The following is a 14,667-nucleotide window of genomic DNA, read 5'->3' as shown; positions in this document are numbered from 1 at the left end:
TAAGAAGCAACAGATATTTTCATCTGATGTTTGATTGTTCTGTGAAAGCAGATTTCTCAATCTGTTGCTATAAATGTCTAAAAATGCCATGTCATAAAAGCAGCCCTTCTATATTCCTCTTGCTGTATTTATTTTCCTGGCTGCCAAAGACTAATTTGGGCAGGGGGAAGAAATGTAGAATAATTTCCTAAAAAGCTGAAGGAGCTCAGCAGAGAGAGGGAAGCAGAAAGTGGCCCCAGCTCGTGCCAGCTGGCCAGAGCTCAGCCCCAGCGAGACAGCCCATGCTGCCAGTCCTCCTGAGCGTGCTGGCAGGCAGCACCTTGCCCAGCCCTCCCACTGCCAGGTGGGGGAAGGCAAGCAAAGTGCTCCTTCCCTTGCTGGGATTTGCCATGTGATATATTGGGCTGGTTTAGATATATTACATTAGTGCTTCTGGCTTTAAATTGGGAAAGGCTGTGATTAAAATACCCCGGACTCTGTGGTCGCTTAAGTTGGTGTTGGCAATTTCTGTGGTCACATATTTGGTAGCTAATGTCTTTTATGAATTCCAGATTTTTCTCCTTTGGGTTAATTTTGCTTCTGGAGCTAGTGCTGGGAGGCTGTTCCTTGGTCATATTTGTTGTATTCTCCTTGAAGGTCACAGCTTTTTCTTTACTTCTACCACAGATACCCTGGTGGGAAAACAACAGAACATTGCTGGTTTGCTCAGGAGGTGGAATAACTCATCATTTCTGAATATTTTAGAATATAGCTCTGAGCAGAGCTATATTCTGAAATATATTCAGAATATATATTCTGAAACATATTCAGAAATATATTCAGCTTTGGCTCGCAGATGCCAACAAGCTCAAGGAAATGAAAGGTTTTTAAAGAACTCCACTTTTGGTCAGATTGTATATTTTGCTGGCTACCAAATATGTATTATGATAATACATGTAGATGTTGATAAAGTCTGAAATCTAGCAATTCACAAATTTTTGTTTCATTAATCGCCAGCCTACAGTAAATGCTGCGAATTTTAAGTAGATTCAAAGTGTCCTTGAGAAAAAATCTTATAAAGTGCAGACAGGAGTACTGACTTTATTTCTGCTGGTACTCTTACACTAGTTGGAAAAATCAAAGGACATCCCTTGAAAGTGTTAAACAGTCAAGTTGTGCAAAAGATGCTTTTCATTTACCAGTGCCTATTTACTATTGGAAATTTGAGTATATAGCCATGAAGGCCAGCTGTTTTCTCCTTAAGGCATTAGTGAAAAAAACCCTAACAAACCCATATTCTTGTTGAGTATTCCTGGGACAAATTTCCCAGAACGTTCCTATTGCTTTTTCATTTCTTTATGTAAAAAACCCACAACCCTTCCTCCTTGATGAGGTGGCAAAACATCCAGATACATTGGCTGATTGTTATGGGATTGATTTCTATCTCTCTTTTCCTTCTTTTCCCTGAAAAGCATTTTTCTGCCTACTAATTACTAAAAGGATGTGCAATCTGAGAGCATCCAACTTTTCTGTTCCATTAGTCTAGTTTGAGGCTGCAGTGAAGAAGTAGATGATGTTTCTTGACTGTTCTGTTCTTTCACACAGAGCTACCTGGGGAACAAAAAGAAGTCTCCTTTGCCTGAGTTTTGATTTGAGCACAGGTTTGAGCATGTGTTCATGTGTCTGAGTGTACAATAAACCTATTGGAGAAGTAAGGAATCCCCAAAAAGCTGCAAGACTGCAATAATCTTGCAAAATTTTCAATGCTGTGTGACTGTGCTGGTGCATCTGCCATCAGTTCATTGAAAGGCAGAGCCCATGGAGCACCAGCCTTGTCATGGTGGTGCTATAGTCCTGCAACTGGAACCTGCTCTTCCAGTTAATTTGTAACCTGAAACTCCCCCTCAGTCTTCATCTTTGAGATTATCTTCCTTTCAAATGATGTGGTTGTGGTAAATAAAGTTGAAGTGTGAGTTTCTATTCTTTGAACTCCGGTTTGAAGATGATTAAAAAAAAACTTTCTTGAAAAAAAAGCATGTATTTTACGGAGTAATAGTGAAATTAGAGGAATCTTGTTTTCAGTCCCATTACATCTGTTGGCAGATGGATCCAATCCATGAATGAATTAATTTCTGTTTTGTCAGGAACTCTCATCTGGATTTAAACTTGATACAGGAGCCAGTATTACAAGAGATAGACAAGAATGAATTGTGAGGGACAGACTGAGAATAAAGGTAAAAAGAAGAAAGTCGGTGAGGGTGTATTTTTATAAACAAGCAGGACAGAGAGCTGTAATTTGTAAGTGAGAAGAACACAATAAGAGGTTTGGAAAATGCATTTTGTGGGAAGGAAGGCTTCTATTTTAAAATACTTTCTATATTACATTATGTATCTGGCAGGCCTTCTGATTCTTCTAGCTTTAATGAGAACACAAGCCAATGCCCAGAGTCTCTGTAAACTGAGAATCCATCTTTTGCAGGGTCTCCCTTCTCTGTTCTCCATCATTCTTCTCTTTGAAATTCCAGCATGTTTTTTACAGTATTGCTGCTGTGACTCTTGATTTGATGATATCAAAGGTCTCCTACCTGGCTGTAGCTCTCAGATGAAAGCTTGTGCTTTTATGATGCTTTTTATTTTTCTAATACTTTCCACTATTTTCTAAAACACTCTGTTGAGGAGGTAAAATAATTCAATGGTGTTATTTATGGATGAGAAATTAAGGGAAGGAGAGTGATGAAATGGGTTAGAAAGACAGCACAGCTGGGAATGGAGGCCACTGGTATGTGCACCACTACCTGGCACCAACTGTAGCATATTTCTCATGCTCAAAAGTTATTCCCATCCTTTTGGCTCCTAAATGTAATACTTCTTTCCCAGTTTTTAATTCTCATTTGGTTTAAAAGAAGCAGGATAGGCCTATGACTAATTTAGCAAATTAAAGGCAACCTTGTTCACTAGAAGGTTTTCTGGCATCCTTCCAGTCCTTTAAAAACCATTTTAAGATTCTCTCACAAAGTAAAGGCTCTTTTAATTGTACAGTTCATTTTGCCATTCAGTTTATACTATGTTACTAATCCCCATGTCTGTCTCTTGGGGAAATATAGTAACTGTTATAAGAGCAGTATCTGTTGACCTATATTTTAAGTAATCTTTATGTGCTTTAAGTAACTTTCCAAAAAAGAGGTGAAAAAAGTAAAAAAAAAAAAAGGTATTGTCAGAGGGATAATCTTTAATAAAGGCAGTATAGTCTGCTGGTCAGGACATAAAGTGTATTTTTTTAATATATTAAATAAATAAGAAGGCATCTCTGAGGACCTTCAGTTACAACGAAAATATTCCTACCCTAGCAGTATATTGAAAAGTGAAATACCATCCTCAGTTTAAGTTGGCCTGGTCCTTTTAAATTAACCTATTTGCTACGGATTTATCAGGTCTTAGAAGTTTGATGAGATGCTCTTTTATGTAGAATAGTTTTTGTTCTAATTAATTACCTGTCAGACCATTAGAAGGCCCTCAGTAAATCTGTTGTGAATGTGCTTAAAATGCATATTGAGCATTTTAGTTTCCGAGGGGGGAAACCATGTTACTCATGTTCTTGATGTACACCTAGTGTTTATCTTCTCAGTGACAGAGCTTCTCCATGCACTCTGAGGGAGAAATTATCAGTACTTTTCTTTTTAAAAACACTTCTTGTATTTAGATTTCACATATTTGAAGTTTGGAAGGGTTTTGTTTTGTTCAATGACTTTGAAGGAACTGTAAAACCTTTTCTTTTCCCTCCTTCTCTCTTCCCCCACCTCCCATATCCCCAGGAAAAAAACCCCTGATTTGATTACCAAATTATTTTCATGCCAAAATAGCCACCCTTCTTAGCAAACCTCTCTTTCCCCCTCATCTCAGTTCTCCCTCATCCCCACTATACTTTTAAATATAGGCTTGAGTACCTGCCAACTGCACACCCAGTCCTCAAAGCACAGTCTGTGGCAGGATCATCTTTCTGCCTTCACTTGCAACCAGTGAGGAAAAAGATCCATGAACAGTGGAAGATATTTCATATTTTGAGTTTTATTATTTAATTTAATCTTCTTGCTTGCTTGGCAAGGCAGACTATCCACCAAGAACTGCACGAGTCAGATGTTTTGTAACTGGCTGTGGTTGAAAGGAATCAATATTTTGCCCCAGGAGGCTCAAGCTGAGGATGCTTTACTGCATAATCTTCCCTAGGTCTCCAAATAAAAGAACAACAAGAATTTCGGACTTGCTTACAGTAGTTCTGCTGATCAGTAAAGCAGTTTGGGCGTAGACAGCTGTTTTCCTTTCAGGATGTGGGGGAGTTGAATCATTGAGTGTGAGGGCAAAATAATTCCATGATAGAGGCTGTTTGGGAAAATATATCTTAATGAAAGGAAACAGTTTCAAGCTGAATGGAGAAGTGAGTGGTTATGGCTTTAGGTGAACTATCAAAGATGATAATTTGACAAATTTTCTTCTTTGCTGCATTTGTATGATCCCAGTGAAGAGAGACACGAGTTTCATTCCGATTGATTTACTCCAGCTGTGTGCTACTACAGACAGGTGAATGTGATCTCAACAGTGAAATGTTTCCACATGAGAAAATTCCATCAGGAATAAATCAGTTCAGGTGTTCACTCTGTGGCTGGCAGTACTGGCTGGGACAGGGGAATGATTTTGCCCCAGTTTCTTCCTGCTTTGTAGAGGGGAGTCATGCTTGAGCATGGAGATTTAGAAGATCTAGGAATAATTCTTAATTTTAATTTCAGAAACATAGAAGGAATGGGAGGAGATGCTATATGTCCAGCAGCACTTCCTTCTTAACCTACGACATTGGGTCAGGTGATCTAATGACCAACAAGCTTTAACCTCCTTGGATATTTTAAAAAATGGCAATTTCTTCAAACTGCCCTAATAATAAGGTCAAGTACTGCACTGATAACATCATAGAAATTGATGGAAAAGGCCGTTAAGCCATCTTGTCTATCTGCTTGCCAGCATAGGATTATTCCCTGCAGGATATTTTCTAATGCTCCATTCACATTGTGTAAGAGAATCATGAGTTTTATGGCTTTGGCCTCTTGACAGCACACACTCCATGGAACTTACTGATTGTTTCAGAGGTCTGAGTAAGACCCCATTTCATTGCCTGAAATTGGAACAGAAACATATTAGCAAAAATTACTTAGAAATATGTGAGATTTTAATTAAAATTGCTAAATACACAAGGGCAAAGCTGAGCTGTTGCAGATGAAGTTTGCAGCTGAGAATACTTTAACTGCAGACTATCACTGAGCTTTTCTAATAAACCATACGTTATTTAAAGTAAAATAATCTCTGTGGTTCTCTGTTTCTCTCTCTCCCCCTCCTCTTTCTGCTTTGATATTTTCCTGTCTTTCATTTCTTCCCATCTGGAGCTGGAGTTGAATTATGGCGTATGATTTGTGTAGATTTGTATCTCTCCCTCTGGATCATAACCTTCTTATTGATTCCCTCAGCTCCTGGTGCTTACTCACACACTCTTGCTACTTCTCCACCCTGACTTTCTTCCATGGTTTTGCCTGTTTCCTTTTACTTTTTGGGCTCTCATTCAACTTAATTCTCTTTCTTGGTTTTAAAAAAGGAATGTATTGGTTTTCAGTTAAGCATTTTTCACTTCATAATTTTGATCTTTGTATTTTTTTTCTCTAAATACTAAAGTGCTAAAATACTGTTGTCCTGCTCCTACAGAGAAAGAATTAGAATAGCTTATCTTGCTGTGAAGTGGAAAGACTCTGTTCCAAGTTGCCATCCGGAAGTTTCTGGCAGTGAGAAGAGGTGTTAACAGCTGCTGTGAAAGGGCTACTGAACTTAGTATTAGTGCAGAGGTTATTTATGCCTCTGCAATGTGACTAATTTGTTAAATTAATTAAAAATGTATTTCCTTCCCTCAAGAAAGAGCAGAGTACATCCACATGGAATTTTGCTCCATGAATGAAACAAAAGAAAGCAAAGCTGAAACAGAAATTCTGTGGCAGAATACAAATAGGCTGAAACATTGCCTTGGGCCATAAAAATGACTCCTGAAATGGACACTTATTTTTCAAGCACAGTGTTTAATACTTAGTTTTCGTTACTGATCCTACCAAAGCAAAAGATTATTGTAGCTTTACAATGCTGTGTAACTTAGCTCAGTGCTCTACTTCTGGCGTTCTCTTTAAAAAATATGTATTTTGATGTTCTACAGTGAATACACCCATAAGGAGTGATTTTTTTTTTTAAAGTATGAATGATAGGTCCTTCAACATACAAATCAGGACCAGACTTCAGCTGCTTTAGAGAGCTTCACTAAAACGTCTGAATTTTAGTGAAGCTAAATTGAAGCTTCTTGCTTGCACAGTGCAGATCCCAAAATGTTTCTTAATGAAATCTTTTAAAAAGATGGGGAACTTTGTTCATCTCCAAAGTCAGAAATGTCAATTCACCCTAACCTTAAACAACGCGTGAAAATCTGGTATGAAAAAGGAATAAAAAATCTGGCATTTCTCTGAGGGTAAAATTATATATTATAGTAATGTCTTTTGGAGTTTTTTAAGAAAAAAAAGTGTCTTGGAGGTTTTTTTGGGGAGTTTTATAATTAGAAAACTCCAGGTCTCACTTTTAATTCAGGTGAGAAGCCCTGAAACTGTAGGAACACCATGCAGTGCTAATCAGATCTGAAATTTGGGGTGTATTGCCCCGTGTGGAAGGAATTAAAACAATGCCTTACATTTTGTTTTGTTGAGGGATTACTTGATAATCTCATTCTGAAACATCACTAACTGGTACCTGTAAAAAAACCTTGAGAAAAGTCTGTGGTCAGAACCATTCCTCCAATTAGATTGTTGCTCAAAGCAAAGAGACAGTTGTGCTGCTGGGTTACCACTTTTTGAATGATGGGAAAGGCTCCATGGTTTGGCATGTGAGGACCCTTAATTCCTGAGCAAAAGGCAGCCTGCAGAGTTTTATTACCTCACAGATTAATGGGATGGGGTATGACGAATGCCACGCTGTGGTGACAGCATGGCCCCTGTGTTGGTGAAATGGCACTTCTTTCAAGTCACAGCTCCAGCACCGACCTTGCACTTTGGGTTTTCTAGACATCTAAGCCAAAGTGGCTTTTAATGGGGGGAGGAGATTGCTTTGATTAAACAGAAGCCAGATATGGAATTGAAGAGAGTTCAGAGGTTGCTATTATATTTTGGCAAAGATATTTCCTTCAGTTTTTAGCTTTTTGTTTAGGAGACAGCCATGCTTTTTAACAGTTATTCTCTTATCTCTACAGTCTAGCATTTGAGTTGTGTTTAGGATTTATAGAAAGAAATACAGCATGCCTTTCCTTTTAGCAATGTAAGAAAGTTAGGACTGCCATGATGGCAGGGTAATTCCATCTAGTTCTGTATCTCACTCTTGACAACTACCAGCCTCAACTAGTCAAAGTGCAAGAATTCAGTTTTATTCAGCTGTCTCCTTGCTTAGGTCTCTTCCTGTCTGATTTTTATAACCACATTTATCCTTCTCCCACTGAGACCTAGATTATACCTTGTGCCATGGCTCCATATTAGGATACAGCAGGTCAGATTGTGTCAAAGAAGTGTTTCTGAACTTGAAGAGGCATTGCCTCCCAGGACACCCATGGCTTTTCCTGTTTCACTTTCATGTGAAGTGGATTAACTTCAGTTCTGTCTTTAGTAGGGCTGGCTGGAGTGTTTAAAGTATAGGCTGCAAGCCTATTTTGAAAGGGTCACTGTCATTACCTTGATTTTTCTTAAAGATTTTAGGTCTTCTAGCTGTTTGCCCAGGTCAGGGATTTGGAGCTAATGTGTTGGTTTTTTTGTGTGTTTTTTTGTTTTAATTTTTTTTTTCCTCCAGCTTTCAACTTCTAATGATTTCTAACAACCCTCAGATTTTTGCACCAGGATTCAAACCTGCAAGAAGCCCTGTAGACCATGTGAGAAGTGGAGCTTCCTTGCACTGAGAAACTTGTGATCAATGTTCCACAAAGCGTATCATGCACAGGTCTGGCAAAAATGATCTGATATGCAGAGCAGGGGGACAAATCTAGGGCAGATGGGAAAGGCCTCAGATGTACAATTAAAGTTTTCAAAGAATGATTTGGGTTGGAAGGGGCCTTAAGGGCCATTTTGTACCTTTTCCAAGCCTCCTGCTCCTGGCAGGGATGCCACTTAACAGACCAGGTTTCTCAGGGCCCCATCTAATCTGGCCTGGAACACTTCCAGGGATGGGACATCTACAGCTTCTCTGGGCAACCTGTGCCAGTTTCTCATCACCCTCATAGTGAAGAATTTCTTAATATTTAATCTAAACTTGGCTTCTGTCAGTTTAAAGCGATTACCTGTCATTTACCACCAATTTATCAAACACTGGCTGCAGCAGCCCTTCCCTATTTCTCAGTAAACCTAGAAGAACAGATGGTAACATTTTGGCAATTAAAAAAGTCTTCCAATCAGCAAGTTTTGTATTTGAAATCTGTCATGTCTGTGGCAGCGCATGAGAAGCCAAATCGCTCTGTGGCATTTATTTCACTTAATGTCTTGTGCCCGTTACAAATGGGCAGATTTGACATTTATGTAAAAGCTGTGCTAGCAGATCCAGGCTGCATGATTTACCTCTGTGCTTGTCCTAACACTTGATAAGGACAGCTTTAATAGTGGTGGTTATGGTGTCCCCTCGTAGCCGGCTGGGAGAGAGCAGGAACCTCCCCAGAACACACAGTGAACACTACTAGATACCTTCCTGCACGTATTGTTTGGAGGGGAAGGAATGAACACACAGCACACGTGTCCTGTACTCCACAGAAAGTAACTGGTTTGGATTTAAGTTCTGGTTTTACGTTCTTAATCTGGAATGTGCACTGACTTTTTCTGCTGCTTTGCATAGCTGAGCTGCATAGCTGAGTTTCAGAAGAAAAAGCAAATATTGGATTTGTGGTCTTTTGTGTAGAGAGGTAAAATTGGCAGCTTTAACAAGGAATGAATGGGCCAGGAGACAACTATCCACTTGTGGCTTCAAGGCAGCTCCTTCAGATAAGGACTGAGATTTTTCAGCAGTTGAGACAGTTTACTGCAGAACCTTCTCTGAAGATACTCTGGTTGTCTTTTGGCTTTTTCACTTTCTTACACTTTAGACAAACGTCTTTTTCTATTTGTTTTCAAAGACTGTCTTCTGGCATGCCTCAAGGAGGAGAAAATGTAGGTGTTTGCAGAGAAAAGCAACAAAGAGAAGGTCAAAATTAGGTGGGGTTTGGGAGCTTCAGTTCTGTCACTTGTGCACAAACAATGCAGAAGAAAGCCTGGGGACTTATAGGCAGTGACAGTGCTGTTACACATAACATTTTTCTACCCCATTTAGCAGCAATTTCCTAGACGAATGGTACTCTCAGAATCTGTGCTGAATGTAACATGGGAGCAAGAAGGAACTTTGTAAACAAAGGAAATGGAAAGTTTGATTAAGATATTGTTGGCTAAGAGAAAAAGGCTTATTGCCAGTCTGAGTTTGTTTTGGGTTCTTAGCTTGGAATTAAAATGTAGGTTTTCTATGACTGGAAATATAATAAGAAAACAGTGAATTTTTCCTCTACATAGGAGTATTGGAATTTAAAGGTCTGTGATATATATATATATTTAATGAATGATATAGTCTGTTGTTAAAAACAGACTGGCTTTTTAGAGTACACAATTCAAAGACCATGAAGGCTGGCCTTGGTTTTGTTATGTTTTTATGCCAGCACACAAATGATCCAGTTGTTTCTAAAGCACGTGGGTTTCAGTAAATGTGCACTCAGTGGTGAGAGGGTGAAGTAGCCGAAACTTTAACCTAAAATTTTAGGTGGGGGAGAGGGAAACAGAAATGGAGAATCACCCTTAAGTCATGATAAATGTGTTCATGTCTGAAAGGTAATAGCAAACAGATCTGCAGCAGCAAGGATCTTCAGAAGAAAACCAAAGAAAGTACTACTGAGGAAAAACCCGAATTTTACTGCGAGCTCCAAGTTTTGGAATAAATAGGATTAGGACATTATACATTAGCATGCTATGAACAAATCTCCTTAAGTCCTGCTTTACCATAGATTTGATCTAAAAATATTGCTTCAAAGAGCGCACTTCAGATTATGATGTGAGGTAAATGTTTTCATTTAAAGTTGTCCTGCCAGTTGGCTTTTGGCTGAAGTTTTGAAGGTTTTAATATGTCTACCACTGGAATGCTTTAACTAAGCTCATTTTAGATAGTCTTGGTATCTGTAGAAAGGAAATGAATTTGTTAAATGAGAAAATTGAGCTTATAAATGGGATGCTTATATGCTCTAGAAATTAATGGGAATTCTACTAAGAGTTTTACCATTGCTTAAAGCTTTACATGTTTTGTTTGGATACTTTGACAATTCTATGGGATTAAGAGAGTAATGGAGATGTCAGTTTTTGCCTCTTTTTTTTTATAATTAAAATACTAGGGGTGTGTTCTTAGAAAACCTTTGAGGTTATTTTCCATGATTTTGTATTTCCAACTTTTAGCCACAATCCAATAATCTTGACTTTGCTGAGAAGGTGGTGAGGCCCTGGCACAGGCTGGCCGGAGAAGCTGTGGCTGCCCCATCCCTGGAAGTGTCCAAGGCCAGGTTGGATGGGGCTCTGAGCATCCTGGTCTAGCAGGAGGCGTCTCTGCCTGTGGCAGGGGAGTTGGAATGAGATGATCTGGAAGGTCCTTCCATCCCATCAAGTATCCCAAACTATTCTATGGTTCTGTGATTATTGTACCCTGCTGGGGAAAGAGTAGAGATGAAAACAGGGATTTTGCTGAGGAAAAGGAATGTGACTAGCTGTCTGATTTGTGTTTCTCCAGTGCAGGACTAAGCATTTATGTAAACCTCCATGTTGCATTTATCAGATTTGGATCTCAGTGTAGTTTGAGCAATGAATAACTTTGAGAGAATTCTTCTTAATCTGATGGCTTTACTTTGGGGGTATTCTTTATTTTTTTAACAAGGGTATCATTGAAGCCTTTAGCGATTTTTTGGTGTGAAATAAATCTTGTTGCCATGCCTTTCCTCGTCTTTAGCAAATATTTATTTATGATGTTTGGCATTTAATCACTGTTTCCCCACTTTGGTTTCCTAAGGGTAAATTGTGCTTGAATCACTTATGGGAAATTCCAGCTGAAGTCCTTTGTGCTATCACATAAACTCTCAAACACTGAAATAACTCTTGAAAATAGAATTAAAACAGGTTACTTTTGTAAGAAGACAAATGTTGGCTGTATGATTAGAGGAAAAGAAAATAAGTTTCCACTTTCAGTGCTGTATATTCTGCAAAGGACCAAGACTCGACATGGTTCATGTGGTCTGCAACTGTCATGAAGATTCAAGACAGCCAAAGTACGTGAAAGTTAAATATATATGTACATATTTTATTTTCACTTTGCTGGGAAAGAAATGTTCCTTGCACCTTGAAACAGCCTTACTGCTCCAGTGGGGATTTAGTCAATCTCCAAACTATTCTAAATCATTTCCCAAAGAAGTTGTGTGAAACACTAAGAGTGTAGAAATCAAACTTTTTCTTGTGTTTCCTGCGTCCTAACTGGACGCTTTTCTCAGACAGAGTTAGAACATTAACTTGCAACACCTAATCATGCATTCATAAATTGGTACAACCATTTTCTGGTTGTTTGGTTGCTTTGTTTTCCCTTATTTTCCTTTACTCAGTCCCTCTCGTCATCCACTAAAAGCCCAGATAAACTGGCAGCAGTTCTGACAACTCTTTTGCTGGTTGTGGGGTCTAACACCAGAGGCTGAAAAGCTTCATAGCCTCGCTAGCTCTCCACAGATAAGAGTGAGTCCAGGCACATCTGCATTAAAGTGCTCTGAGAAACGAGCCAATGATGTGGGAGTGAAGGATGAGGGGATTCATTTGCAAACTATGATACTGCTGCAAGCCAAATCAGTAGTATAGGTGCAGGCTGGAATCCTTCCTTCCACATGAAAAAAAAAAAATAATTAAAAAGGGATCTGATCATATCTGTAATTTTTTGTCCTTTGTAAACCTGATACATTTTCATGTGGGTAGAGGAGTGGATGAGATTTAAGGAATTTCTGTCAGTAGTAGATCTGTAATTCCATTTAGCTGTACATCTGTTCTTTAACTAAAAACCTTCCTAAATTTACAATTAATATTTTATTCCAGTTTTTATAGAATTCTACAATCTGTTAGCTAAAGTTGATTTTAAAGTTCAATGGCGAAGGAATGGTCATGGCCATTTAGAGATTTATTAATAGTCAGAGAATATTTTGAGATTCATGACATTTGTTCACTAGATATCTTTTGAAAGGTACAAGAGTAAGTCATCTCTGTTGAGCATTAACTGTTCACAAAGCAAGATTTTAATATAGCATTTAAATCCTCTGCTTTCCTTTGGAAGGCATGTTGAATATCTATTTTAGAAAACTAATATTAAATAAGAAACCTTTGGAGCTTTTACTAAATATCCTCATTTTCAGAATTCTTATTTGTTGGAATTAAACCAAATTAACCAAAGTTAGTGAGCTTGAGATGAGGAGCTTGAAGAAAATCCAAATCTACTTGCCACATTACATGCTCTTTTCAAAGAACCTGGTATTCTTGCTGAATTGCCCCGTAATTCAGATTTAGTCTTCATGTCATCACTTCTGTCTGAGGGAGTGTGAGAACACAAGTGGCAGCCAAGCAGAGGTGGCACAGCCTGGTGCTTGTTCATTTTAGCACTGATGTCATGAATGCTGGCAGAAAGTGAAGGTTTTTTTTCCATTAAGAGGTGTGACTTTTTCTCCCAGGGCTGCATATCTTTTCAGGTGCATTGTAATTAAGATCTCTAGGTCCTCAGAAATATTGTAGGCAGAATATTTGGAGGCATCTAAGAATATCATTATCACAATTACCTATTTGATGGCCACCACGATGTCCAAAGGCAAATTCTTCTCTATATCCCTCTAGAGCAGGAAGTTTTTTTCCTCCCTGTTGTTCTTTGTTCAGATATTCTCTTTTTTCTGCTCTCCTCATTTCTATCTCTGGTAACCTCTGCTGTATCAAGGCCAAGGCAAGAAAATGATGTTGGCTGGGGACTCACAGACTCCAGTGTTTTGATCCCAACCTGGGTTTAGTCTGTTGCCCACTGCCTTTCATGGGCACAGGTTTATATATCCAGACAGGAATCAAACTGGCTTGTGGGCCTTCAAACTTTCCCTATTTTAGTTTGTTGCTGAATGGTGTTCTGTTTATGCTGTTTCCTTTGCTGTTTAAAAGTAGGGTCCTCCTTTGCTCTAAATGGAAGATGCCTAAAACTCTTGATTAAAAATAAACAGGTGTTTATTAGAATATGTGAAAATGTTTTTCACTGGTTTGGCTGTATCGCTTGAAGGAATGATTGTGAATTCAGAAACGTGCTATGTTTTTCACATAAAGAGTTTCTTTCAGAGCTAGGAAGCTTGCAACCTAAGATATCAGTACTGCTGTCACTTTGCCCTAAGTGGTGTTAATCCATTTGTGCCAAGTGTAAGGATCAGACACTGCTAGAAAATAATACAAGTGAGATCTAAAAATGAACAAAAGGGGACTATAAAGACCATGGAGAGAACAACTGCAGCAGGGAGATCATATTGCTGTTTGTATGTGTCCAAGGGATGTAACTATAAAATATGGTTAACTTTCATCTCTGGCTGGGTTCTTGCAGTCGTATTTCTTTTTCTTAGTCAAGGCAACAGACACCTCTCCTGGGAAATTGTATAATGGGTAAAGAATGGGTCGGGAAGTAGATTTGGAAAAGTGCATTGCGTGTTTGAGAGAGCTCGGAAGAATAAAATTTCAGATGGTTAAGTGCTTATTCTGCCTGCATTTTCCCAAATGTGATTCACTGAGCATCTAGATCTTGATCTGACAGTCCTTTTGGTGCAACATCAGTGGCATTTTTTGGGTGTGAAAAGAATATTTGGACAACTCTTACTAAGCTATGGGAAACAGATGACTAAAATGATTGATGATTTGGTACTTCACGCATCTTGAATGGCTTTGTCTTTTGTGTTTCACTTGCGCTGTTAAGAATTGTACCATCTTTTTCTATTTCAATTCACATGACATTCATTTAAATTCTCCTACAGGCTTATCACCTGTCTGATTTCACCTTAAGCACTTGGCAAGTATTAAATTGACTTGCAGATGAATTGAGTTGTGGGGAAAGAGATACTTTGTTGTGATATTTCTGTCACTGAAATAATTTCTAAGGTACAAGAAGGACCTTTTTAAGTAACTGGTTGTCGCTTTCTATCTTGATTTTCAGACCAGAAACCTACTGGGCAGTGTGGTGTGTCTCATTGCAGTGTGTGAATTGATGACTGAGTTGTGTTGAGTTTCATCATCTGTGAAAAGTTTTTACACTGACAGCAATTCTTGCTGTCTGCTTGTTCATGGAGGAATGAAAAGTCCGACAGTTTCCTCCAAATTGTGCGTATTGGCAGAACGATGTGAGATGCAGATTTCACATGGCATGTGGTATAAACTGCCTTGTTCTCTCATTTTAGAGTGCAGTTAAGAGGCTGTATGATATTTTTAGAGCATATGTTGGATGCTCTAAGCTGCTGTTAAGACTGTGGTGCCTTTGTAATGTGCTGATGTA

At 38.7% G+C, this 14,667-nt stretch overlaps 1 long non-coding RNA gene across 1 annotated transcript in view; it reads left to right on the top strand.

The window, feature by feature from the left end:
• Positions 1 to 14,667, top strand: part of LOC135298658 (uncharacterized) — a 501,452-nt gene that overhangs the window by 222,076 nt on the left and 264,709 nt on the right. The gene's annotated exons all lie outside the window — the stretch shown is intronic.

The sequence above is a fragment of the Passer domesticus genome, chromosome 4 (assembly GCF_036417665.1).
Source record: "Passer domesticus isolate bPasDom1 chromosome 4, bPasDom1.hap1, whole genome shotgun sequence".
Taxonomy (NCBI): Eukaryota; Metazoa; Chordata; class Aves; order Passeriformes; family Passeridae; genus Passer; species Passer domesticus.
This window is presented reverse-complemented; position numbering and strand designations above follow the sequence as displayed.